At 43.0% G+C, this 26,409-nt stretch overlaps 1 protein-coding gene and 1 long non-coding RNA gene across 7 annotated transcripts in view; one reads left to right on the top strand and one right to left on the bottom strand.

Annotated features, from left to right (window-relative positions):
- The window catches only part of SOAT1 (sterol O-acyltransferase 1), a 61,224-nt gene extending 60,776 nt beyond the window's left edge, over positions 1-448 (bottom strand). Inside the window, exon 1 of the mRNA XM_045393381.3 lies at positions 221-448. The gene's annotated coding sequence lies outside the window, so the exon portion shown is untranslated. The remainder of the gene's footprint in view (positions 1-220) is intronic.
- Positions 132-26,291, top strand: LOC102121669 (uncharacterized). Of its 6 annotated transcripts, none has more exons than XR_012428242.1 (5): positions 132-554; positions 11,921-12,024; positions 15,488-15,588; positions 19,927-19,978; positions 24,429-26,291. It is a non-coding gene; the product is annotated as an uncharacterized lncRNA (long non-coding RNA). The 6 variants fall into 6 exon arrangements; XR_010581940.2 differs by having other exon boundaries at positions 19,927-20,021; XR_012428243.1 differs by lacking the exon at positions 11,921-12,024 and having other exon boundaries at positions 19,927-20,021.
- Positions 26,292-26,409: the final 118 nt, after the last annotated feature.

The raw sequence follows: 26,409 nt of genomic DNA, 5'->3' as shown, positions 1-26,409 counted from the left end.
TGGGCGGCAGAGAAAGATAAAGCGCCGGACAGCCCGGCCCCTACGCCCCCTGCCTCCGAGCTCCGCTGCGTCACGCGCAGGGCCAGCTCCGGCTGAGCATCCTATTGGTGGTCCCGAGGTTGCCAGGCTCCGCCCACCTCCCCGCCCCTTCCCGGGCGCGCGGGTTCCCGGCGCCAGCGCTCTTAGCTGGCCCTGGCAGCCTGCCAGGTAAGCTTCTCACCTGGACATCATGACACCAGCGACAACATCTTGCTTGACACTTCCACCCTAGCTGTAGAAGGTGAAGCCAAAACCGGACTGCGACAACTCCCTGCAAGTCCGAAACGGCATCCTGCGTGGTAGCATGGAGCTGCGGGGTCGTTTGGCTCCTAGGCCGACTGGAATAAGCCACTTCTGAAGCTGTGGATCATTGCAGTTTGAACTCACCATCCAGGAACAACGTAGAACTAGCCAGAAGCAAGAATCGCTGACTTATCTACACACCAAGATTCGTGCTTTATCAGGAGATTCCTTAGGCTTTGAAAAGCAGCGTCCTTCAGCAACATTCAAACTAGGTAAGGGGACAAAACCTGCACCAAATAATAAAACACACCAAATAATGGGACAACTAAGTAATATTTAAGGGCCCTTGAGGCCGGGCGCAGTGACTCACTCCTGTAATCCCAACACTTTGGGAGGCTGAGGTGGCTGGGTCACCTGAGGTTAGGAGTTCGAAACCAGCCTGACCAACATGGTGAAACCCCGTCTCTACTAAATACAAAAAATTACCGGGCGTCGTGGCGCGCGCCTGTAATCCCAGCTATTCGGGAAGCTGAGGCAGGAGGATTGCTTGAACCCGGAAATCGGAGGTTGCAGTGAGCCTAGATTATGCCATTGCACTCCAGCCTGGGCAATAAGAGCAAAACTCCTTCTCAAAAAAAGTTTTAAAAACAAAATAAATAGGGCCGGGCACGGTGGCTCACACCTGTAATCCCAACACTTTGGGAGGCCAAGGCGGGCGGATCACGAGGTCAGGAGATCGAGACCATCCTGGCTAACACGGTAAAACCCCATCTCTACTAAAAATACAAAAAAAATTAGCCGGGCGTGGTGGTGGGCACCTGTAGTCCCAGCTACTTGGGAGGCTGAGGCAGGAGAATCGCTTGAACCCGGGAGGTGGAGGTTGCAGTGAGCCAAGATCGTGCGGCTGCACTCCATCCAGCCTGGGCGACAGAGCAAGACTCCGTCTCAAAAATAAAAAAATTTTAAAAAATTAAATAAAATAAATAAAGGGCCCTCGTGACTTCATAATCAAAAGAAGAATGATGCAGAGAGATTTGGGACAGAGATTAAATACAATAGTTAATCGCTTGGATTTTGTGAAGGCAGAGGTGTAGGTGAATTTAGAGTAAAGGTAGGTGAAAAGGCAATGATGAGAGGAGCAGAGACTGAAGAGTTGCACTCGCAGCCTGCAAACTAATACCGGCTAGCCTGGCCTGACTAATTGCTTCTTCCCCACTCCTCCCCAGGACAAAAATCCCCGAAGAAATAGATGAGGTTTAACAGAACTGACTACTTCTGTGGTCCTTTAAACAAAGTGGATTTGTACACGTTCCCTTGGCCACCCAGCAGGCTGCACTGTTCACTCAAAGCAGAACTGGCCCTCAGTGTCCAGTCGAGTTTAGTACTGGATGTCATTGGCAGAAGAGCTCCATTTGGCCTCTTCTACAACTGTGATTGCCACGTGTGCCAACTAGTTGGTGACAGGGTCTGGTAGACCCCAGCTGCTTCCCCTCCCTACTCCCACTAGTTATAGAGCAGTAGGAACATAGGGACTCATTTCTGTTGGGATTCTGTTCGCTACCTTTTATACACACCAAGATGACCCGCTTTTTCGCTGTTTGATTCATTCATTCAAAAAATATTGATAGTATTCTTGGTGCTAGAAATACAACAGTGAATAAACAGAAGAAACCCCTGCACTTAGAGGCTTATGTTCTGCAGGACTAGGTATGAAAGGAAACAAACAGGTGGCTCAAGCCTATAATCCCAGCACTTTGGGAGACTGAGGCAGGAGGATCACTTTGAGGCCAGGAGTACAAGACCAGCCTGAGCAGCATAGTGAAACTCCCTCTCTACAGAATTTAAAAACAACAACAATGACAACAAAATTTGCTGGGAATTGTGGCAGGCCCCTATGGTCCCAGCTACTCGGGATGCTGAAGTGGGAGGATTGCCTGTGGTGGGGGGTGTGGGGTGGGGGGTGAGGGACGGAGGATGCAGTGAGCCAAAAAATCAGACCACTGCACTGCAGCCTGGTCGACGGAGTGGGATTCTGTTTGAAACAACAAAAGATTGTGTTTCTAATGGAGAACATAAGTAATAAAACGAATAGATGAGCTAATCACTGGCAGTGATAAGTATTGAGCAGAAAACAAAACAAAATGGTCAAGGCAGGACTTTCTGAGGAGACAATTTAGGAGCTAAGACCTAAATGACAAGAGGGAGCCAGCCAAGCCAACCATGGGGAGGAAGAACATTCTAGACAGAGGATAATGGGTGTGAAGGCCCCGATGCTGAACTGTGGCTAATGCTGAAGCGTGGCTGTTTGAGGAACAGGCCAGGAGGCTTCAGCATGTTAAGTAGGGGTTTGGAGTTGAATTTAGAGCATTAAGCAGGAACCTAATCACGTTGTTTGGATTTGTCTGTTAAGTGCAAGGCAAGATAATGAAGGGTTTGGGTTTTTGTTTTTTTGAGATGGGGTCTCACTCTGTTGCCCAGGCTGGAATGCAGTGGTGCAATCAGGGCTCACTGCATCCTCTACTTCCCCAGGCTCACTAAGTCATCCTCTCACCTCAGCCTCCCAAGTAGCTGGGACTACAGGCAGGCGCCACCACACCAGACTAATTTTTGTATTTTTGTAGAGACGGGTTTCGTTGTATTGCCCAGGCTGGTCCTGAACTCCTGGGCTCAAGTGATCCTCCCGCCTCAGCCTCCTGAACTGCTGGGATTATAGGCATGAGCCACTGTGCCCAGCCATTGGTTTATTTTTTTTTTAATCAAACTATTTTATAGAGAATGACTTGAAGGGAGCAGAAATGGAACAAAAGGAGCTGAAGAACAATACAAAGTTATTGGGCAAGTTCATGGGGTATATGGTGGTACCTGGACTAGGCTGGTTGGTGTGGAAATAGAAATTGAAAGATTTCAGGATATTTTCCTGAGGTGCAGGTGTGAAGAAAGGTAGTAAACAAGATGAATCCCAGATTGTTTCCTTAAGCAATTGAGAGGATGGTGATACCATTTAGTGCAAGGGCAAAGATGATATATGATTGGAGTGACTCCAAAGCCTCTGCTCAGACTCCAAGCCTCTCCCACCACTGCACTGAAAATCTCACATTACACAATCCTTGGGAATCAAGATTTGGTTAAATGCAAGTGTTGACTTCATCATATTAAAAAAAAAAAAATAGGACACTAATAAGTATAAGCCATTTCAAAACAATGAGATAAGTGTTACAATAAAAGGATGTTAAAGGCCAGGCACGGTAGCTAATGCCTGTAATCCCAACACTTTGGGAGGCCAAGGTGGGCAGATCACCTGAGGTCAGGAGTTCGAGACCAGCTTGGCCAACATGGTGACAACCTGTCTCTACTAAAAATACAAAAAAATAGCCAGGTGTGGTGGCGGACGCCTGTAATCCTAGCTACTTGGGAAGCTGAGGCAGGAGAATCTCTTGAACCTGGGAGGCGGAGGTTGCAGTGAGCCGAGATCGCACCACTGCACTCCAGCCTGGGCGACAGAGCAAGTCTCCCTCTCAAAAAGAAAAAAAAAAAGATGTTAAAAAAAAATTGTTTATTAGCCAGGCACAGTGGCTCACGCCTGTAATCCCAGCACTTTGGGAGGCCAAGGTGGGCAGATCACTTTAGGTCATGAGTTCGAGACCAGCCTGGCCAACATGGCGAAACCCCCATCTCTACTAAAAATACAAAAAATTAGCCGGGTGTGGTGGCAGGCATCTATAATCCCAGCTACTCGGGAGGCTGAGGCAGGAGAATCGCTTGAACCCAGAACCCAGGAGGTGGAGGTTGCATTGAGCGGAGATTACATCACTACACTCCAGCCTGGGCAACAGAGGGAGACTCTGTCTCAAAAAAAAAAAAAAAAGTGTCTACACAACATGGTCATTGTGTGGATTAAATGGGTTAATGCCTTCAAAGCTTCACATATATTTTATTTTTTTTAATTTTATTTATTTATTTTTATTTATTTATTTATTTATTTTATTTTTTTTTTTTTTGAGACGGAGTCTTGCTCTGTCGCCCAGGCTGGAGTGCGGTGAGGCGATCTCCACTCACTGCAAGCTCCGCCTCCCGGGTTCACGCCATTCTTCTGCTTCAGCCTCCCGTGTAGCTGGGACTACAGGCGCCCGCCACCACGCCTGGCTAATTTTTTTTTGTATTTTTAGTAGAGATGGGGTTTCACCACAGTCTGGATCTCCAGACCTTGTGATCCACCCACCTCGGCCTCCCAAAATGCTGGGGTTACAGGTGTGAGCCACCGCGCCCGGCAAAGCTTCACATATAGACGCTGGTATATAGAAGTGCTCAACCAGTTTTAATAGTTAATGTTATTTTATTTTTATTCTTAGTTTTGGAGACAGGTTTCTTGCTCCATCACACAGGTTGGAGTGCAATGGCATGATTGTAGCTCACTGCAGCCTCAAACTTCTGGACTCAAACTGTCCTCCTGCAGCAGCCTTCTAACTAGCTGTGATTAAAGGTGTGAGCCACGAGGCCTGCCTAACCGCTGTTATTATTGTTTATGTTATGATCTTCTGAATACAGTGGGAGCAGGTTAATGATTATCACAGCTGGCAGTTGGAGGAGAGGGAAGAGAGAATGGAGGAAGGCTAACTGAGCCCAGTTTTCTGAACCAGTAGAGGAGTTTTTTTGTCAGGGTAGGGAGGAGGAACATTCCAAACAAAGGGAAAAAAAATCAAGGTCAAAGGCCACAAGGCAATAAGGAGACAGAACCATCCAGGAGACATGAAGGAAGTCATAAGTATTGTTAAAGGGGCCAGGAGTAAAGCCAGTGTCAGGACTTAAAAAGTTTGTAGACCATGTTGAGACGTTCTGAGCCATACTCTCTTTTTTTTTTTTTTTTTTTTTTGATGGGGTGGGGTGTGGACAGGGCCTCACTGTCACCCAGGCAAGGGTGCAAATCTGGACTCATTGCAACCTCTGCCTCCCAGACTCAAGCAATCCTCCCATCTCAGCCTCTCAAGTGGTTGAGACCACAAGCACCCACCACCATGACTGACTAATTTATTTTATTTTATTTTTGAGATGGAGTTTTGCTCTTGTTGCCCAGGCTGGAGTGCAGTGGCGCAATCTCGGCTCACCGCAACTTCTGCCTCCCAGGTTCAAGCAATTCTCCTGCCTCAGCCTCCCAAGTAGCTGGGATTACAGGCATGCGCCACCACACCTGGCTAATTTTGTATTTTTAGTAGAGACAGGGTTTCTCCATGTTGGTCATGCTAGTCTTGAACTCCTGACCTCAGGTGATCTGCCTGCCTCGGCCTCCCAAAATGCTGAGATTACAGGCGTGAGCCACAGCGCCCGGCTTAATTTTTTTTTTTTTTTTTGTAGAGACAGGGTCTCACTATATTGCCCAGACTGATTCATATTTTTATAGATAGTGGGGAGCCAGTGAAGGATGTTAAGTAGAGGGGAGTTATGATTTAGGAGACTGTACTAGAGGAGATGCAGCTGGAGGTGGAGAGATCAATTAGAAGGGTGATGTGGTAATACAAGTGAGAGATGATAAAAGCCTAAACTAAGGCAGTAGCAAACTAAGGCAGAAAGAAAGAAAGGGACATATTTGAAAGATAGTTAAAGTGACAATTGACAGAATTAGATAGTGTTTGGATGGTGGCGGGGAGGTATTAAGGATGTATCCAGGATTTATGACTTAGCAGTCCGGGTGGGTAGAGTTAATGCTGACCGAGATAAGAAAATACATCCAGGAAAAGGAGCCAGAATAAGCTTTACCTGGGTTAATATTTAAACTGCGTTAGTACACCTTCTACTAAAACCTGAAAGAATAGAACAAGAAGCAATGAACTTTCCTTCTGTTTTGACAATAAAGTAGCTTTCACGTGTTTTCTATCAACAATGCATATTGGCCGAAAATAAAATCAAATACAGAAAAATACAAAGATAAAAGCCATCTAATACTCTATCCAGAGATGCAGCTAAACGTTGCTGTAGAGAAGAAAAAGAACAATGGCTAAGGCCTAGAACTGAGCCCTACTGCCAGAAGGCACTGGGTTCTATAGGGGAGACAAAAAGGGAAACTGAACAAAAATCAAACCAGCCTTTTAAAAACACAAACAAAACATCTCAGCTCTTCAAAGGACCACAACTCCCTTAGGGATACCAAACAGGCAATAAATCTTTACCCCATCCCAAGTATGTATAATTTCGCCATTGGCGTTCACTCAAGCATAGGGAAAACAGATTAATCTGGAGTTAAGGTTTTGTGATTGAGTAAGACAGTGAGGCAAGGGTGTAAACCAGGACACAGACCTTCATTGGAACGTTTCTGAAAACTCTTGAAGGGCTGGAATCCTGTCTTGTTTATATCCCAAAGCACCTAACACAATATCTATGGGTTACCCAATAAAGAGATTGAATGAATTAAGAAAGTAACTGAAAGCATGAGGTCCTAGAGTGTGGGTCAACCTCGAAGACAACAGGGGTCTGACACATTCCTCTTCTCAGTGATTCTCTTCCTTCCTTCCTTCCTTCCTTCCTTCCTTCCTTCCTTCCTTCCTCTTTCTTTCTTTCTTTGTTTCCTTCCTTCCTTCTTTCTTTCTTTCTTTTTTTCTTTCTTTTCTTTCTCTTTCTCTTTCTTTCTCTCTCTTTCTCTCTTTCTCTCTTTCTCTCTTTCTTCTTTTCCTTCCTTCCTTCCTTCCTTCCTTCCTTTTTTTTTGAGAAAGAGTTTAGCTCTTTTTGCTCAGGCTGGAGTGCAGTGGTGTGATCTTGGCTCACTGCAACCTCCGCCTCCCGGGTTCAAGTGATTCTCCTGCCTCAGCCTCCTGAGTAGCTGGGATTACAGGCATGTACCACCACGCTTGGCTAATTTTTTGGATTTTTAGTGGAGACAGGGTTTCACTATGTTGGCCAGACTGGTCTCGAACTCCTGACCTCAGGGGATCAACCTGCCTCGGCCTCCCAAAGTGCTGGGATTACAGGCGTGAGCCATGGCGCCCACCTGATCCAGTCATCTTTCAAGCTATATCATCACTTGTTTTTCTGCAAGCAGAAGTCTTTATATACAAGGGAGAGAGCAATCTATGCTGGTTAAGAAAATCCATCTTGCCTACATGAATTTTCTCTAGCTCTAAATAGCAAAGTACATTCTAGGCACCACCAGAGATGTAATGATAGTTCCAAGAGGTATGCACATAAGGAAACAGCATCAAGAGTTTCTCAAGCACCACTGGTGAATGGATTCTACCACCTGACTGTCCCACATAGGAATGGAATAGCTGCCACACAGCTGTGCTTGCCAGTGACCCAGTTCATCTTTTCTGACACTACCAGAATTTATTCCCCATGATTCTTTCTCCAACAGGAAGGGGCTAAGATTATTTCTCCAACAGGAAGGGGCTAATTTTCTTTATTAGCCTAATATGTATTGTTTTTATTTCCAAGAGGAAGACAGATGTATTCCTTATTAGATAAATAACACAAACTTGGCCAGACACGGTGGCTCACGTCTGTAATCCCAGTGCTTTGGGAGGCTGGGTTGGGTGGTTCACCTGAGACCAGGAGTTTGATACCAGCCTGGCCAACATGGCAAAATCCCATCTCTACTAAAAATACAAAAATTAGCCAGGTGTGGTGGCTCACTCCTGTAATCCCAGCTACTGAGGAGGCTTGAGGCATGAGAATCACTTGAATCCAAGAGGCAGAGGTTTCAGTGAGTCAACATTATGCCACTGCACTTAAACCTGGGCAAAAGAGCGAGATTCTGTCTCAGAAAACAAACAAACAAACAAATAAACGAAACCACAAGCTTGCTGAAAAATTCAGAAAACATATATAATTATTAAGGAAGAAAATAAAAATGACTCAAAATGAAATAATCACCTTTAACACTTTAACATTTTGGTGTCCATTCTTTCACACAATTCTTTATGCATACAGACACATTCAAATATTGAATTTTTTCACTGAAGATTTTGCATTTGTGAATTTTTCTTAATACACTCTTTTTTTTTTTTTTTTTTGAGATGGAGTCTCGCTCTGTCGCCCAGGCTGGAGTGCAGTGGCATGATCTTGGCTTACTGCAACACCTCTGCCTCCCAGGTTCAAGTGATTCTCCTGCCTCAGCCTCCCAAGTAGCTGGGATTACAGGCATCTGTAATCCCGGCTAATTTTTGTATTTTTAGTAGAGACAGAGTTTCACCATGTTGGCCAGGTTGGTCTCAAACTCCTGACCTCAGGTAATCTGCCCGCCTTGGACTCCCAAAGTGCTGGGGTTACAGGCATGAGCTACCGCGCATGCCAGGCCTACATACTTTATTTTTTAAAGCAGGTTTGTTTTGTTTTGTTTTGTTTTTTGAGACAGAGTCTTGCTCTGTCGCCCAGGCTGGAGTGCAGTGGCGTGATCTCAGCTCACTGTAAGCTCTGCTTCCCGGGTTCAAGCCATTCTCCTACCTCAGCCTCCTGAGTAGCTGGGACTACAGGAACCCGCCACCACGCCTGGCTAAATTTTTTTGTGTGTTTTTAGTAGAGACGGGGTTTCACTGTGTTAGCCAGGATGGTCTCTATCTCCGGACCTCTTGATCTCAAGTGAACCATCCAACCTAGCCTCCCAAAGCACTGGGATTACAGGCAGGCGTGAGTCACTGCACCTGGCCCAGGTTTTTTTTTTTTTTTTTTTTTTTGAGATGGAGTCTGGCTCTGTTGCCCAGACTGGAGTGCAGTGGCACGATCTTGGGTCACTGCACTCCTGGGTTCAAGTGATTCTCCTGTCTCAGCCTCTCAAGTAGCTGGGATTACAGGTGTGTGTCACCACACTCGGCTAATTTTTTGTATTTTTAGCAGTGACAGGGTTTCTTCATGTTGGCCAGGCTGATCTGAACTCCTGAACTCAAGTGATCTGCGCACCTCAGCCTCTCAAAGTGCTGGGATTACAGGCTTGAGCCACCCCACACGGCTTAGAGCAGTTTTAGGTTTATGGGAAAGTTAAGCAGAATGTATGTATACCACCTACCACCATAAGTGTACATATAGCCTCCCCCATTGTCAACATCCCCCACCTGAGTGGTACATTTATTCCAATTGATGAACTTACATGGACACATCATTATCACCCAATGTTCATGGTTTACATTACAGTTCACTCTTGGTATTGATATTATTTTTTAAGGGCTTTATTGGTGACCTATATATTGGTGATCTATTTATTGGTGACCTATCTTGGTGATCTATATATTAATCAGAAGTAATTAATTTATTACCTGGTAAGCAAAATAGAACTTAATTTTGTTTAGCCCAAGTGTATTCCTCTTTCTGAGTTCACAAAGTATGCCTGAGTCAATTTTCTGTCTTTAGTAAACTTTTGTTATAATTTTACGTACTTTAATTACATTCCTTTTAAACCTTCACCGTTTGAATATTGAAAATTCCCAGGCTTTCTGGACTATCATACTACAGCTTCTCTTTTGGCCTCCACAACTAATAAATACCTTGCTTGACCATCTTCATATCTTTAGGCAATTATGTTTTCCTTAAGGTTTAGATGATTTGAGGCACCATGGCATAGTATCATGGTAGGGTCAAATTTTTCTGTCTGTTTCGTTGTGCCTTTCCAATATTGGTTAACCTTGGGGTCCTTTGAGGCCACAGGAAAATATTGAGCTGTTGACAGTGACTCTAAGACATGTTTCTAGGATTATAAATTATATCTCAGAGCCCAACTACATTACGAGTACAATTTTCCCTTCAGTCTAACTCACACTTCTCTATATCGAAGCTCAGTTTTACTCGCTCAGCCAGTCTCTTGAGCTTTTTCCCTTTTTTTTCTTAGGGAAGTTGCTCTCTTGAAAAAAAAAAAAAAAAGTAATTATCAACATCATGGGGCCAGGCTTACTGGCTTATGCCTGTAATTTCAGCACTTTGGAAAGCCAAGGTGGGTACATCACTTGAGATTGGGAGTTCAAAACCAGCCTGGCCAACATGGCAAAACCTGTCTTTACTAAAAATACAAAAATTAGCTGGGTGTGGTGGTACATGTCTGTAATCCCAGCTACTTGGGAGGCTGAGGCAGGAGAATTGCTTGAACCCGGGAGGCGGAAGTAACAGTGAGCTGAGATCGCACCACTGTATTCCAGCCTGGGCGACAGAGCGAGACCCTGTCTCAAAAACGACAAAAAAAAACAAAAAAAACAAAAAAAACAAAAAAAAAACAACCATAGTGAGACTAGATCTCACTATGTTGCCCAGGCTGGACTCAAACTTGTGGGCTCAAGCAATCCTCCTGCCTCAGCCTCCTGAGTAGCTGAGATTACAGGTGTACACTACTGCAACCACCTCTTTTTTTTTTTGTTCCTGTCAGATTGGTATTACTCTACAAAGTGATGTGTAAACCCAATGTTTTTCCTGTGTATTTCCATGTTCACATTATATGTTAAAATGTTGGATGAAATGCAGGCCCAGGGAAACTTACCTTTTGTTTTCTATTTCCAACATTTTTTCTTACCTAGGGAAAAGTGATTTTAATAGCTTTTCCTACCGAAGTCTTGCAACGACTTTTCAAAAACAAATTTTTATCTGTGATCCTCCCTTTCCCAGACTTTTTCATTTTAGGATATCCTTTCCATCTTACATGCCACTGTCCTAGTTAAGGTCATTTTTGCTTCTTACCTGTAATTTCAGTCACAATTGCACCCTAACAAGTATCCACAACTTTATTATTTCCTCAGCAACCAGACAAGTCTTCCCAGAACAATGCTAGAATTGTGTGATTACCCTACTCAAAAAGCTTCTATAGCTCCCTATATCAGAGACTGCTAGCCGCTTACTCAGTATCCATTTTCTCTTTTTCTTTAGTAGCAGAATTCTGATTTTATTCTGGACAGTAGTGAGTGTGCCTGGTTAGAAGGCCAGAGTGGGCCAGGCATGGTGGCTTATGCCTGTAATCCCAGAACTTTGGGAGGCCGAAGTGGGCGGATCACCTGAGGTCAGGAGTTCAAGACCAGCCTGGCCAACATGATGAAACCCCATCTCTACTAAAAATACAAAAAATGAGCTGGGCATGGTGGCAGACGCCTGTAATCCCAGCTACTCAGGAGGCTGAGGCAGGAGAATTGCTTGAACCTAGGAGGTGGAGGTTGTAGTGAACCGAGATCGTGCCACTGCACTGCAGCCTAGGCAACACAGCAAGACTCTGTCTTAAAAAAAAAAAAAAAAGGGCAGGGCACAGTGGCTCACGCCTGTAATCCCAGCACTTTGGGAGGCCGAGGCAGGCGGATGACGAGGTCAAGAGATCAAGACCATCCTGGCCAACATGGTGAAACCCCGTCTCTACTAAAAATACAAAAAAAAATTAGCTGGGCATGGTGGTATGCGCCTGTAACCACAGCTACTGAGGAGGCTGAGGCAGGAGAATCGCTTGAACCCAGGAGGCAGAGGTTGCGGTGAGCCAAAATCACGCCACCGCATTCCAGCCTGGCGACAGAGTGAGACTCTATCTCAAAAAAAACAAAAAAAGCCAGAATGTCTAGCTTTCCCTATAGTGTGAGGTATCCACTGAAATGTAAATAGAATGTATTAGATGGGTTTTCAGGAAAACTGTAAAGGGGTGATAACTCATCTGGGAATTGCATATTTTTGTGTCTCTACCCCTTTTTCTTTATTTGTCTAGGAAATAAATATAATATTTGGATCCCCAGCCACCATTTCAGACCACAAGGAAACTATGAGGATGAAATTAATGACTAAGAAGAGTAGAACAGAAAGAGAGAATGAGTGAGTGACTATGGAGTCTTGATGGGAGTGCTGAGTTGTCTATCTCCAGACTGCTTTATACGACACAGAAATAAATTCTAATTTTGTTTAGCCATTTATATGACTCTTCTTTTTCTTTTTCATGTTTTGAGACAGAGTCTTACTCTGTAGCCCAGACTGGAGTGCCATGATACAGTCTCAGCTCACTGCAACCTCCGCCTCCCAGGTTCAAGCAATTCTCCTGCCTCAGCTTACCAAGCAGCTGGGAGTACAGGCTTGCACCATCACATGTGGCTAATTTTTGTATTTTTAGCAGAGACGAGGTTTCACCATGTTGGCCAGTCTGGTCTCAAACTCCTGACCTCAGGTAATCCGCTCGCCTCGGCCTCCCAAAGTGCTGGGATTACAGGTATGAGCCACCATGCATGCCAGGCCTATACACTTTATTTTTTAGAGCAGTGCTTTTTTTTGTTTCGTTTTTGTTTTTGTTTTTGTTTTTGTTTTGAGATGGAGTCTGGCTCTGTTGCCTAGGCTGGAGTGCAGTGTTGCGATCTCAAGTCACTGCAACCTCCGCCTCCTGGGTTCAAGTGATTCTCCAGCCTCAGCCTCCTGAGTAGCTGGGATTACAGGTGCACATCAGGACACCTGGCTAATTTTTGTATTTTTAGTAGAGACTGGGTTTCTCCATGTTGACTAGACTGGTCTTGAACTCCTGACCTCAGGAGATCTGCCTGCCTCGGCCTCCCAAAGTGCTGGGATTACAGGCGTGAGCCACCGCACCTGGCCTTATATGGCTCTCCTTTTAATGCAACTGGACCTAGCTTTAATGAATACACTAGCTATTACCTACCAAATTAGGCACAAATTTTTGAGAAGGCATTCAAGACCCTTCATAGTATGGATCTAAAGTCCAAAGATAAAAATACTAAGCAAATATTTTTTCACTTGTATCTTCCACTATACTCATATTCATATACAGTCAGAATGAGAATACCATGATTCCTTGGCTCTGTGTCTTTGATAATTCTCTTTTTTATCTTGAATGCCCATGATTTGAATCTCGGATAATTCTCTTACCTCATTTGCAGTTTACCTTTACCCTTACATCTCTGCCTGTTGAAATCCAATTCACTTTTAAAGATGTACTTCAAATGCCAACTGCTTCTCAAAACTCTTGTATTTCCACAAAATTCTTCATTAGCTACCACAACAAAGAGCTCACCTGAGGTCAAAACAAACCCAAAAGAATGGCTTCAAAATCTACTCCTGCCTGAATTTAATTAAACCTGTTTATGGAACAATTTATGTCCCCGAGAATTGTTGAAAACAACAATTAGTGAAAAACAGCAGGCAATTAGTGCAGCCTAATAGCTGGATGTTATAACCAATAAAGCATCCAGCTTTAAAGAGAAATCAAGAAAGAGATAGGATGAGAGTTTTGCTGAAATCACTGCATCCCAGGACAGTCCTCCAAGGAGTGACACAAAAAGCTTCACATTGCAGGGAAAATAGACTTCACTAAAACAGCTATGTCCCTAAAATAAATAAATAAATAAATTAATTAATGACAATAACTGTAATAAAAACAAGCTCTGGAGAAGGGTAAAGGGAGTCAGTATCCAGAGTTGCTATGGACTAAATGTCCAGTTTTCAATAACAACAACAAAATTGTGATACATTAAAAGAAACAGAAAAGTGTGACTCTTATACAAGGAAAACAAACACAAAAACAGGCAACAGAAATACCTGTGTGAGGGCCCAGATGTCAGATTTAACAAACAATTCAAAGAACAAAAGAAAACTATGCTTTAAAAAGTAAAGAGGCTGGGCACAGTGGCTCACACCTGTAATCCCAGCGCTTTGGGAGGCCAAAGCAGGCAGATCTCCTGAGGTCAGGAGTTCGAGACCAGCCTGGCCAACATGGCGAAACCTCATCTCTATTAAAAATACAAAAAATAGCCAGGCATGGTGGTGGGTGCCTGTAATTCCAGCTACTCAGGAGGCTGAGGCAGGAGAATCGCTTGAACCCAAGAGGCAGAGGTTGCAGTGAGCCAAGATTGTGCCATTGTACTCCAGCCTGGGCAACAGAGCAAAACTCCATCTCAAAAAAAAAAAAAAAAAAAAAAGGAGCCTGCATGGTGGTGGATACCTGTAATCCCAGCACCTTGGGAGGCTGAGGCAGGTAGATCACGAGTTCAGGAGATCAAGACCATCCTAGCTAACACAGCGAAACCTCGTCTCTACTAAAAATACAAAAAATTAGTTGGGCGTCATGGTATTCACCTGTAGTCCCAGCTACTCAGGAGGCTGAGGCAGGAGAATTGCTTGAACCTGGGAGGTGGAGGTTGCAGTGAGCTGAGATTGTGCTACTGCACTCCAGCCTGGGCAATGAGCGAGACTCCTTCTCAAAAAAAAAAAAAAAAAAAGTAAATGAAGCTATAAGGTCAATGTCTCATCAAATAGAGAATATCAATAAAGCCATATAAAATATTTTTAAGGAGCCAAATGGAAAGTCAATAATTGAAGGTACAATTGAAATGAAAATTTTTCTGGAGGACCTCAACAGTACATTTTAACTGACAGAACAAGTCAAACTTGAAGATGTGTCAATAGAGATAATGCAATTCAAAGAACACAGAGGAAGAAAAAAATGCAGAAAAGGAAACAGGGCCTCAGAGAAATGTGAGACACCATTAAGTGCATCAACATATGTGTAATGTGAGTACCAGAAGGGGAGGATAAAGGAACAGGAAAAAAATACTTATTCAAAGAAGTGGTGGCTGAAAAATTCCCAGATTTGATAAGAAACATTCATCTAAACATCCAGGAAGCTCAACAAATTCCAGATAGGACCAACTCAGTCAGGTGCGGTGGCTCTCACCTATAATCCCAGCACTTTGGCAGCTGAGGGGGGGGGCTGTATTGCTTGTGACCAGGAGTTCGAGACCAGCCTGGTCAATATGATGAAACCCCATCTCTACTAATATTACAAAAATTAGCCATGCATGGTGGTGCACGCCTGTAATCCCAGGTACTCATGTGGCTGAGGCATAAGAATTACTTGAACCTGGGAGGTGGAGGTTGCAGTGAGCCGAGATGACACCACTGCCCTCCAGCCTGGTTGATAAAGCAAGACTCAGCCTCAAAAAAAAAAAAACCAAACCAAGTAGTACAAACTCAAAAAAATCTACACCTAGACACATCACCATAAAAATGGTGAAAGCCTAAGACAAGGAGAAAATCTTGAAAGTAGTAACTTATTGGGAAACCCAATAAGATTAACAGCTAACTTCTCATCAGAATCAATGGGGGCCAGAAAGCAATGGGATGATGTGTTTCAAGAGCTGAAGGAAAGGGAAAAAAAAGACCTGTCAACCAAGAATCTGAGAGGCAGGAAAACTATCTTTCAAATATAAGGGCAAAATAAAGACATTCACTGATAAACAAAAAGATAAATTTTTTTCTTTTTTTTTTTGGCTAGCAGACCCACCTTAACAAGACCTAATAAAGGAAGTTCTTCAGGCTGAAAGCAAGTGGCTCCAATAATTTGAATTTATGTGAAAAAAACAAAGAGCACTGGTAAAGGTAATTATGTAATTACAAAAAAAATAGTATACTACTTCTTCTTTCCTCTCTTACTTGATTTAAAAAGCAATTATATAAACCAGTATATATGTTTTGAATTGTTAGAGGAATGTAACATATTTAGCAATAACAACACAAATGAGGTAGATAGGAGCAAAGCTATAGCAAGATGGTAACTCTGGAATCCACAGGAACTAATAAAGAGAACAAGAAATGGTAAATAGGAAGGTTAATATAACGACTCTATAAATATATACTTGCTCTCTTTTCTTTTCACAGCTTCTTTTTTTTTTTTTTTTTTTTTTGACAGAGTCTTGCTCTGTCACCCAGGCTGGAGTGAGTGGCGGGATCTCAGCTCACTGAAAGCTCCGCCTCCCGGGTTCACATCATTCTCCTGCCTCAGCCTCCCAAGTAGCTGCGACTACAGGCACCTGCCACCAAGCCCGGCTAATTTTTTTTTGTATTTTTAGTAGAGATGGGGTTTCACCATGTTAGTCAGGATGGTCTCGATCTCCTGACCTCATGATCCACCCGTCTTAGCCTCCCAAAGTGCTGAGATTACAGGCATGAGCCACCGCTCTCAGCCACGTCTTCTTTAATAGAGATAAAATTCTATAAGGTAACAAGTTAATAAAGATTTATAGGTATAAATATATAGCCACATATAGATATAATTGGTATAACAATATTAATACAAAAAGAGAAAGAGGGAATACTACTGTATAGGAATAGTATTTCTTTTTTCTTTTTTTTTTGAGATAGAGTCTCGCTCTGTTGCCCAGGCTGGAGTGCAGTAGTGTGATCTCGGCTCACTGCAACCTCTGCCTCTGCATCATTCTCCTGCCTCAGCCTCCTGAGTAGCTGGGACTACTAGGCACCTGCCACCATGCCCGGCTAATTTTTTGTATTTTTTAGTAGAGACGGGGTTCCACCATGTTAGCCAGGATGGTCTCAATCTCCTGACCTCATGATCCACCTGCCTCAGCCTCCCAAAGTGCTGGGATTACAGGTGTGAGCCACTGCGCCTGACCAGGAATAGTATTTCTTTATCTCACAGAATTAACTTGGAATAAATCTGAACAAGACTCTGCTCAGTTAAGATGATATGGTAAGCCCAACAGTGAGCACTAAGAAAATACAAATATAAGGCCGGGCGCGGTGGCTCACACCTGTAATCCTAGCACCTTGGGAGGCTGAGGCGTGAGGATCACTTGAGGTCGGGAGTTTGAGACTAGCCTGGCCAACATGGTGAAACCCCTCTCTACCAAAAATACAAAAGTTAATCACGCATGGTGGTGCACACCTGTAATTCCAGCTACTCTGGAGGCTGAGGCACGAGAATTGCTTGAACCCTTAAGGCGGAGGTTGCAGTGAGCTGAAATCGTGCCACTGCACTCCAACCTGGGCGACACAGTGAGATTCTGTCAAGGGAAGGAAAGGGAAGGGGAGGGGAGGGGAGGGAAGAGGCCACACAAAAGCTTGTACAAGAATGTTCACATCGGCCGGGCGCGGTGGCTCAAGCCTGTAATCCCAGCACTTTGGGAGGCCGAGACGGGCGGATCACGAGGTCAGGAGATCGAGACCATCCTGGCTAACACGGTGAAACCCCGTCTCTACTAAGAAATACAAAAAAAAAACTAGCCAGGCAGGTGGCAGGCGCATGTAGTCCCAGCTACTCAGGAGGCTGAGGCAGGAGAATGGCGTAAACCCGGGAGGCGGAGCTTGTAGTGAGCTGAGATCCGGCCACTGCACTCCAGCCTGGGCGACAGAGCAAGACTCCGTCTCAAAAAAAAAAAAAAAAAAAAAAAAAGAATGTTCACAGCAGCATTATTCATAATAGCCAAAAAGTGGAGATAACCCAAATGTTCATCCACTAATGAATGGATTGTTAAAATGTGGTATATCTATACAATGGGACAGTATTCAGCCATTAAAAAAAAAAAACAAAAACAAGGTGCTGACGTGCTACAACATGGATGAACCTTGAAAATGTGCTAAGTGAAAAAAAGCTCTTGCAAAGGGAAGTGGAGGGGAGGGGAGGGGAGGGGAGGGAAATGTAGTAAAAAAAATCAGTAAAGGAATTAAAATGTTACACTAGGAAATATTCACTTAAAAAAAAAGTAAAGGAGGAAGAGAAGAATAAAAAGACATGAGAGCTGACGGGGCGTGGTGGCTCACGCCTGTAATCCCAACACTTTGGGAGGCCAAGGCAGGCAGATCACGAGGTCAGGCGATCAAGACCATCCTGTTTAACACAGTGAAACCCTGTCTCTACTAAAATACAAAAAATTAGCCCGGCATGGTGGCGGGAGCCTGTAGTCCCAGCTACTCGGGAGGCTGAGGCAGGAGAATGATGTGAATGAACCCGGGAGGTGGAGGTTGCCCTGAGCCGAGATCGTGCCACTGCACTCCAGCCTGGGCGACAGAATGAGACTCCATCTCAAAAATAATAATAATAAAAATAAAAAATACATGAGAGATAGAAACAAAAGAAAAAAAATTTTTTTTTTTTTGAAACGGAGTTTCACTCTTGTTGCCCAGGCTATGGTGGAATGGTGTGATCTTGGCTCACTGCAACCTCTGCCTCCCAGGTTCAAGGAATTCTCCTGCCTCAGCCTCCTGAGTAGCTGGGATTACAGGCACCCGCCACCATGCCCGACTAATTTTTTAAATTGTTAGTAGAGATTTCACCATGTTGGCCAGGCTGGTCTGGAACTCCTAACCTCAGGTGATCCACCCACCTCAGCCTCCCAAAGTGCTGGGATTACAGGCGTGAGCCACTGGGCCTGGCCTACGAAACTTTTAATGGCGGCCGGGTGCAGTGGCTCACGCCTGTAATCCCAGCATTTTGGGAGGCTGAGGTGGGTAGATCACAAGGTCAGGAGATCGAGACCATCCTGGCTAACACAGTGAAACCCTGTCTCTACTAAAAATACAAAAAATTAGCCAGGCGTTTGGCGGGCGCCTGTAGTCCCAGCTATTCAGGAGGCTGAGGCGGGAGATTGGTGTGAACCTGGGAGGAGGAGCTTGCAGTGAGCTTAGTTGGTGCCACTGCACTCCAGCCTGGGTGACAGTGGGAGACTCTGTCCATAAAGAAAAAAAAAAGTTAATGTCAGACATAAATCCAACTATATCAATAATAATAATAAGTGTTTATTAATTGAGCAATCCAATCAAATCCAATCAAAAGGTAGAGATTGTCAGACTGCATTTATGAAAAAGACCCAACTGTACACTGGCTACAGAAGACAGTTTACATTCAAAGATACCATATAGTCGGGCACGGTGGCTCATGCCTGTAATCGCAGCACTTTGGGAGGCAGAGGTGGGTGGATCACCTAAGGTCAGGAGTTCGAGACCAGCATGACCAACATGGTGAAACCCCATCTCTATTAAAAATACAAAATTAGCCAGGCGTGGTGGCATGTGCCTGTAATCCCAGCTACTAGGGAGGCTGAGGCACGAGAATCACTTGAACCTGGGAGACGGAGGTTGCGGTGAGCCAAGATCACGGCAATGCACTCCAGCCTGTTCAACAAGAGTGAAACTCCGTCTCAAAAAAAAAAAAAAGATACACATAGACTGAAAGTAAAAGAATGGAAAAATATATACAAAGAGCAAACATAAGAAAGCTGGAGTGACTGTACTCATATCAAACAAAACAAACTTTAAGTGAAAAGATGTAAAAATGATACAATTACTTTACAAAAGAGTTTGGCAATTAAACATAGAGTTACCATATCACCTAGGAATTCTACTCTTAGGTACATACTCAAGATAAATAGAAACATTAAGGCCGCACAAGAATGTTCACAGCAGCATTATTCATAATAGCCAAAAAGTGAAGACAACCCAAATGTTCATCCACCAATGAATGGATTGTTAAAATGCAGTATATCTATACAATGGGATATTATTCAGCCACTAAAAAAAAAAGAAATGCTGACATGTGCTACAACATGGATGAACCTTGAAAATGTGCTAAGTGGAAAAAAGCTCTTACAAAGGATGACAAATTGTATGATTCCATTCATATGAAATGTCCATAATGGGTAAATCCATATAGACAGAAAGTAGATTGGAAGTTGCCTAGAGCTGGGAAAATTGGTGGGAAAAGGGGAGTGTTTGGAGATACAGAGTTTCTTTTTGGGGGTGATGAAAATGTTCTAAAATTGTGGTAATGTTTGAACAGCTCTGCTTATATACTAAAAAAAGCATTGAATTGTATACTTGAAATGGATGAACTGTATATTTTGTGAATTATATCTTAATAATGTTAAAAAACAGGCAAAACTCTTATCTGGTGATAGAGATCTGATTGATGGTTACCTTTTGCAGGGTTATCAGCTTGGAGAACCAACATGAGGGAGCTTGCTGATGTCTTAGAGATGTTAAGTATCTGATCTGGGTGATGATTACGTGGATGTACACAAGTATAAAGTCCTTCAAATTATATACTTAAGATTTGTGTACTTTATGCAATACCTTAGCTGAAAAAAAAATATTTATTTATTTATTTATTTTGACATGGAGTCTCACTGTGTTGTCCAGGCTGGAGTGTAGTGGCTCAATCTTGGCTCAGTGCAACCTCTGCCTCCCAGGTTCAAGTAATTTTCCTGCCTTGGCCTCCCTAGTAGCTGGGATTACAGGCATGGGCCATCACACCCGGCTAATTTTTGCATTTTTAGTAGAGATAGGGTTTCACCATGTCTGCAGGCTGGGCTCGAACTCCTGACCTCAGGTGATCCACCCGGCTTGGCCTCCCAAAGTGCTGAGATTATATGCACAAGCCACCACACCTGGCCAAAACATTTCAAAATGTCAGATTTAAATAATTTTGACTTAAAATATTGATATTAATTAGTTATAATTTTATTTTCTACTCAGTTTTAATAGATAAAAATATTCTATAAGTAAAATAATTTAAAACATAAAATAAATCTTTTTGAGACAGGATCTTGCTTTGCTACCCAGGCTGGGGTGCAGTGGCACCATCTCAGCTCACTGCAGCCTCAACCTCCTAGGCTCAAGTGATTCAAGCAATCCTCCCGCCTCAGCCTCCTGAATAGCTGTGACTGACTACAGGCACATACCACCAGGCCCAGATAATTTTTGTATTTTTTGTAGAGATGGGGTTTTGGCATGTTGCCCAGGCTGGTCTCAAACTCCTGGACTCAAGCAATCAGTTGGCCCCAGCCTCCTCAAGTTCTGGGACTATAGACATGAACCACCGTGCCTGGCCAGTAGTTTTTATTTTACATTTTTATATTGAGATTCTTATTTTTTTTTAATTTTTTGAGACGTCTTGCCCTGCCACCCAGGCTAGAGTACAGTGGCACAATCTCGGCTCACTGCAATTTCCACCTCCCAGGTTCAAGCGATTCTCCTATCTCAGCCTCCTGAGTAGCTGGGATTACAGGTGCTCACCTCCCAGGTTCAAGCGATTCTCCTATCTCAGCCTCCTGAGTAGCTGGGATTACAGGCGCCCGCCACCACGCCCAGCCAATTTTTGTATTTTTTTTTTTAAGTAGAGACAGGGTTTTGCTATGTTGGCCAGGCTGGTCTGGAACTCTTGATCTCAGGTGATCCGCCTGCCTCGGCCTCCTAAAGTGCTGGGATTATAGGCATGATCCACGGTGTCCGGCCTACATTGACATTCTTAAGGAAAATGTATTCAACATATGCAATTTTTGTGTCCTTTATTTGTTTATTTATTTACTTACTTTTTGAGATGGAGTCCTGCTCTGTCACCCAGGCTGGAATGCAGCGGCGCCATCTCGGCTACTGCAACCTCCACATCCCGGGCTCAAGCGACTCTCCTGCCTCCGCCTCTCAAGTAGCTGGGATTCTAGGCACCTGCCTGCACACCCGGCTAATTTTTGTATTTTTAGTAGAGACAAGGTTTATTCATGTTAGCCAGGCTGGTCTCGAACTCCTGACCTCAAGTGAGCCACCCATCTTGGCCTCCCAAAGTGCTGTGATTACAGGCGTGAGTCACTGTGCCTTGCCTGTACCCTTTAAATTTTACTACATCTAGGTAATTGCTGTAGATAGAATACAGATAAACAAAAACTTTAATGATGATAACATAATTCACAATTTTGTTGAAATGATAGCAAGATAAAAATTATGGAATAAATATAACGATATATAAATTACACTTTAAAAAATTTTATTTCTCATCCACACACCACTGGATTATCAGTGGAACATCTGGACACATGCAATAATATTTAAACTCTGTCGTTTTTCGACATTTCACTTCTCTTTCCAATCATATAAAAACTATAGCTTTACACACATTTTTCTATTTGGTTGCTATGAAAATTTACTTGTTGAGGTATGAGGCTATATTTTATTTGGTAGTCTGTGTTAATTTGATTTACAACTTTTATAGATTTTAGTATATGGTATGTGGGCCTCAATTTGTTCTTTTGATATGAATCCCAGAAATGTTATTGGTGGGCCTACACATAGCATGTGTGTTCTGCCTTATATTACAGTTTTCTATGTACTTTTTAACCCCCACTTCATTCTCCCACATACACACAAACACACACATACTACTATAAAGCTCCTGAAGAACAGAGATGGTCTTACCCATTTTAGATTCTCCTGGGTCGTGTCTATCACAGTGATCGTAGGCACTCAATAAATAGGTTTTGAATATCACGGAATCATGCGTATAGGAAGTGGGATGCACACCTCAAGAAATTTCTCCTAAATAGAATGGATTTAAGAAATCCAACAGGCAGAAATGATAGATGTTGAAACTCAAGTCTTTTTTCCTCAGGGCATATAAAGCCCCATAAGCAACAGAAAACAAGGTTAGCCAACCTGCCTCACTATTGGCGCAGTGGATGATTTCTGTAGGTGAGAGGGTCACTGACTCAGAACTGAGCTGTCCAATATGTGATAATGAGACATATGTCTTCTTGGCATATCTTTTAGAATGAGAAGTAGGAAGACATTAAACTTCATACTTGGAGGTAAAAAGTCACTCTGTAGAACTGTATAAATTCCTCTTTGCAATATTCTAACAGTCTACCTGTTAGTTCCAGTAGAATGGAATCTAATTGTCTAGATTAGATTATCCAGTAAAAATTCAAGTAACAGTTGTGGTAATTTTAGCAATATAATGAATTGCCATCTATTGGGAAGTTAAGAGTCCCCCATAGGTTGGTTGGACTGAATAAATTCTAAATAACTATATCTATATAAAGCAACAATTAATTTCACCAAATAGCTATGATCCAGGTCTTCAAATTTCAGGTCAGGCAGACTTGCACAAACCTAAGATCATCTTCCTTCTGTGAGAAAACAAAATGTAGGCCAAAATTGTGCTGGTGCCAGGCAAGAACAAGTTGGCTTCTCACCTACTTCCATCTTATCAAGTAAATTTTGTGACTTGAAAGGTTTGTATTGGAGATAATAGCAGGCAGGGGCAAAAGCATGGAAGTCAGAAGAAACAGAATGTCTTCAGGAAATAATAGTAATCAACTTGACCGGGAGACCCAGAGATTTTCAAACTTTTTTTTTTTTTTTTTGAGATGGAGTCTCACTCTGTCGCCCAGGCTGGAGCGCAGTAGCCGGATCTCAGCTCACTGCAAGCTCCGCCTCCCGGGTTTACGCCATTCTCCTGCCTCAGCCTCCCAAGTAGCTGGGACCACAGCCACCCGCCACCATGCCCGGCTAGTTTTTTGTATTTTTTTAGTAGAGATGGGGTTTCACCGTGTTAGCCAGGATGGTCTCAATCTCCTGACCTTGTGATCCACCTGTCTCGGCCTCCCAAAGTGCTGGGATTACAGGCTTGAGCCACTGCACCTGACTGATTTTCAAACTTTTTTGTCCAAATAGCCTCTAAAGAGAAAGGATAAATTTGAATCCCCCACCTGCCAAGGAATGTAGGCATTTGGCCCCATGTCCCCACTTAGTCTGTTTTATCTTTTATTTTTATTTTTTTGAAACAGGATCTTACTCTGTTGCCCAGTCTGGAGTGGCACTATCATGGCTCACTGCAGCCTCAATGTCCTAGGTCCAAGCAATCCTCCCACCTCAGTCTCTTAATTAACAAGGACTAAAAGTGTGCACCACCATGTTCAGCTACTTTTTTTTTTGTAGTGATGGAGTCTTGCTATGTTGCCCAGGCTGGTCTTGAACCCCTGGGCTCAAGCAATCATCCTGCCACAGCCTGCCCAAGTGCTGGGATTATAGGCATGAGCTACTGCATCCTGCTTATTTTATCTTTGAAATGGATGTAAATTTTGCATTCTAGTCTATCGTATCAATGGTACTATAAAAAATGTTTAAAGGTCTATCAGTAGAGGAGAATACAAGTTTCCTATTTGTATTCTTGGTTAATAGACTTTCTAGGGGAAAACAGATTCCTGTTGGTTTTACTGGCTCATACATATGACCAAGCCTTTTATTTATTTATTTAGAGACGGATTCTTGCTCTGTTCCTCAGGCTGGAGTACAGTGGTGCAATCTTGGCTCACTGCAGCCTCTCCCTCCTGGGTTCAAGCAATTATCCTGCCTCAGCCTCCCAATTAGTAACCTCCCAAGGCACCCGCCACCACGCCTGGCTAATTTTTTGTATTTTTTAGTAGAGACGGGTTTTCATCATGTTGGCCAGGCTGGTCTTGAACTCCTGACCTCAGGTGATCCACCCACCTCGGCCTCCCAAAGTGCTGAGATTACAGCCTTTTATAGGCCTGCCTTTTATATAAATGTATGTTTTTTTCAAATTTTATGAAAATTATCATAAATATAAGAATGTATGCAACATAAACATAAAGATTAATAATAGGACTAAATTTCTCACCATGTCTTCTCACAAGACTTTCAGGATCAAGTAATTCCTGGCCAAGAAACAAAAGCAAAACTGTCTCATTCCCCAGTGGATTTGGATGAAAACTGGTAATCAGCTACAACACCAAAAGGACACATTGGAGAAGAACCAAGCTGGGTCTATAAGGATTTGCACATGGGATGGCACACACATCCATTCAGTATCAAGGTCACTATCATCTGATCATATCAAGCTGGAAACGTCACCACTATCTGGACAGTTGGACATGTTTAATGGCAAAAATTAGTATTGATGAATATGCTCTGCACTACCAGGCTGGTTCAGTAAGAAATATGTAAAACCTTTTGTTTAAAAAAAAAAAAAGAGATTAGCAATAAACTGAACATAACCAACAGCTGACCCCACTTTAAATTAAAGAGGAGAAAAGGTGTTTGCCTACTTGGAATACTATAAACCAGTGCTTCTCAAACTTTAAAATACATACAAACTACCCTGAGTTTCCCCTATCTTGTTAAAATGCAAATTCTGACAAGTGGAACGGAGGTTCTTATTTCTAACAAGCTCCCAGCTGATGTCATTGCTGTTGGTCCTAGGACCATACTTTAAGCAGCAAGGCTATAAAGCAAACAGGCCCTTTAAGTGACTTGTACCTTCTTAAATTTCCCTGCACTCCCTAAAATGTTTTTACATTGCTATTAAGTCTGTAATTCCACCAATTACATTTCTGTAAAATGAGCTGTAGATTTATTCACAACTTAATATTAATTCTTTTAATCGAATAGTTTTCCTCATCATATCCACTGAGTTGGGAACTTCAAGAATGAACATTGGTTTTTATAAAGAAGAAGGAATTTTAATAATGAGGCACTGTGTACTAAAGAGTGAACAAAACAGTGGGCACAAGGGGGTTAGAAGGAGGTGGGTGTTTGGCAGCTTGCAGAGTATTGTGAAAGCAGAGACACCTGGGGTCAGGGCAAAGGCGCTGTGAGGAAGTAGGAGGAGGTGAAGAAAGAGAGGTGTGAGGCTACCTGTACAAACATCACAGTTTTAGAAGCCTTGCCTCGGGTCAGGCTGAGGAAATCTAATGATCTCAATAAAAACAGCAAGCCTATTCCTAACTTTTTATAGAAAGGTAGTAAGATCCATGTGTATATCAGTAAGGATTATTGTTTTTTCTTAATTTGCTTATGCAGTTGTGAAATGCACATTTTGCTAAATGCACAAGCCAGTTGAAACTGTAGCAGATGTCCTTTAATAAAAATTAAAGATGTCAAGACAGGATTTAGAGCTCAAGTTAAGACCAGTGAATGGCACCATAGAATAATAATGCCTAAATCAGAGATCTTTAAACAAGCAGATTTAATTGGATTGCTCAGTGTCATTCAGGTAGTTGATGAAATAGCCTGAACTTGAATACCAGGACTCTTGACTCTTCATCAAGTGCTTTTTTTTTCTTCTATCATCAAGTGCTTTTTTAATACCACACACTAGTTCAAAAGTCTAAGTTAACATTTCCCAAAAGGCTTCATATTTTGGTTTCAGTAAGTTCTTTTTAAAAATGTGTGGAAGCAGACTGGGCGCAGTGGCTCACGCCTGTAATCCCAGCACTTTGGGAGGCTGAGGCAGGTGGATCACCTGAGGTCTGGAGTTTGAGACCAGCCTAACCAACATGGAGAAACCCCGTCTCTACTAAATATAAAAAATTAGCCAGGCATCGTGGTGCGTGCCTGTAATCCCAGCTACTCAGGAGGCTGAGGCAGGAGAAATCGCTTGAACCCAGGAGGTGGAGGTTGCAGTGAGCCGAGATCATGCCATTGCACTCCAGCCTGGGCAAAAAGAGCAAAACTCTGTCTCAAAATAATAATAATAAAATAAAAATGTATGGAAGTATTTTTGTGCTTAGTGATCTTATATTTTAATGGTTCAACTAATTTCCTTGTTGCTGTGTTTGGTTTTTGTTTTTGTTTTTTATGGACCTCATCTGACTGGCATGATATATTTTTTAAGGG

The sequence above is a fragment of the Macaca fascicularis genome, chromosome 1 (genome assembly GCF_037993035.2).
Source record: "Macaca fascicularis isolate 582-1 chromosome 1, T2T-MFA8v1.1".
Classification (NCBI taxonomy): Eukaryota; Metazoa; Chordata; class Mammalia; order Primates; family Cercopithecidae; genus Macaca; species Macaca fascicularis.
The sequence above is the reverse complement of the archived record's forward strand: the minus strand, read 5'-3'. Positions and strand labels throughout refer to the sequence as shown.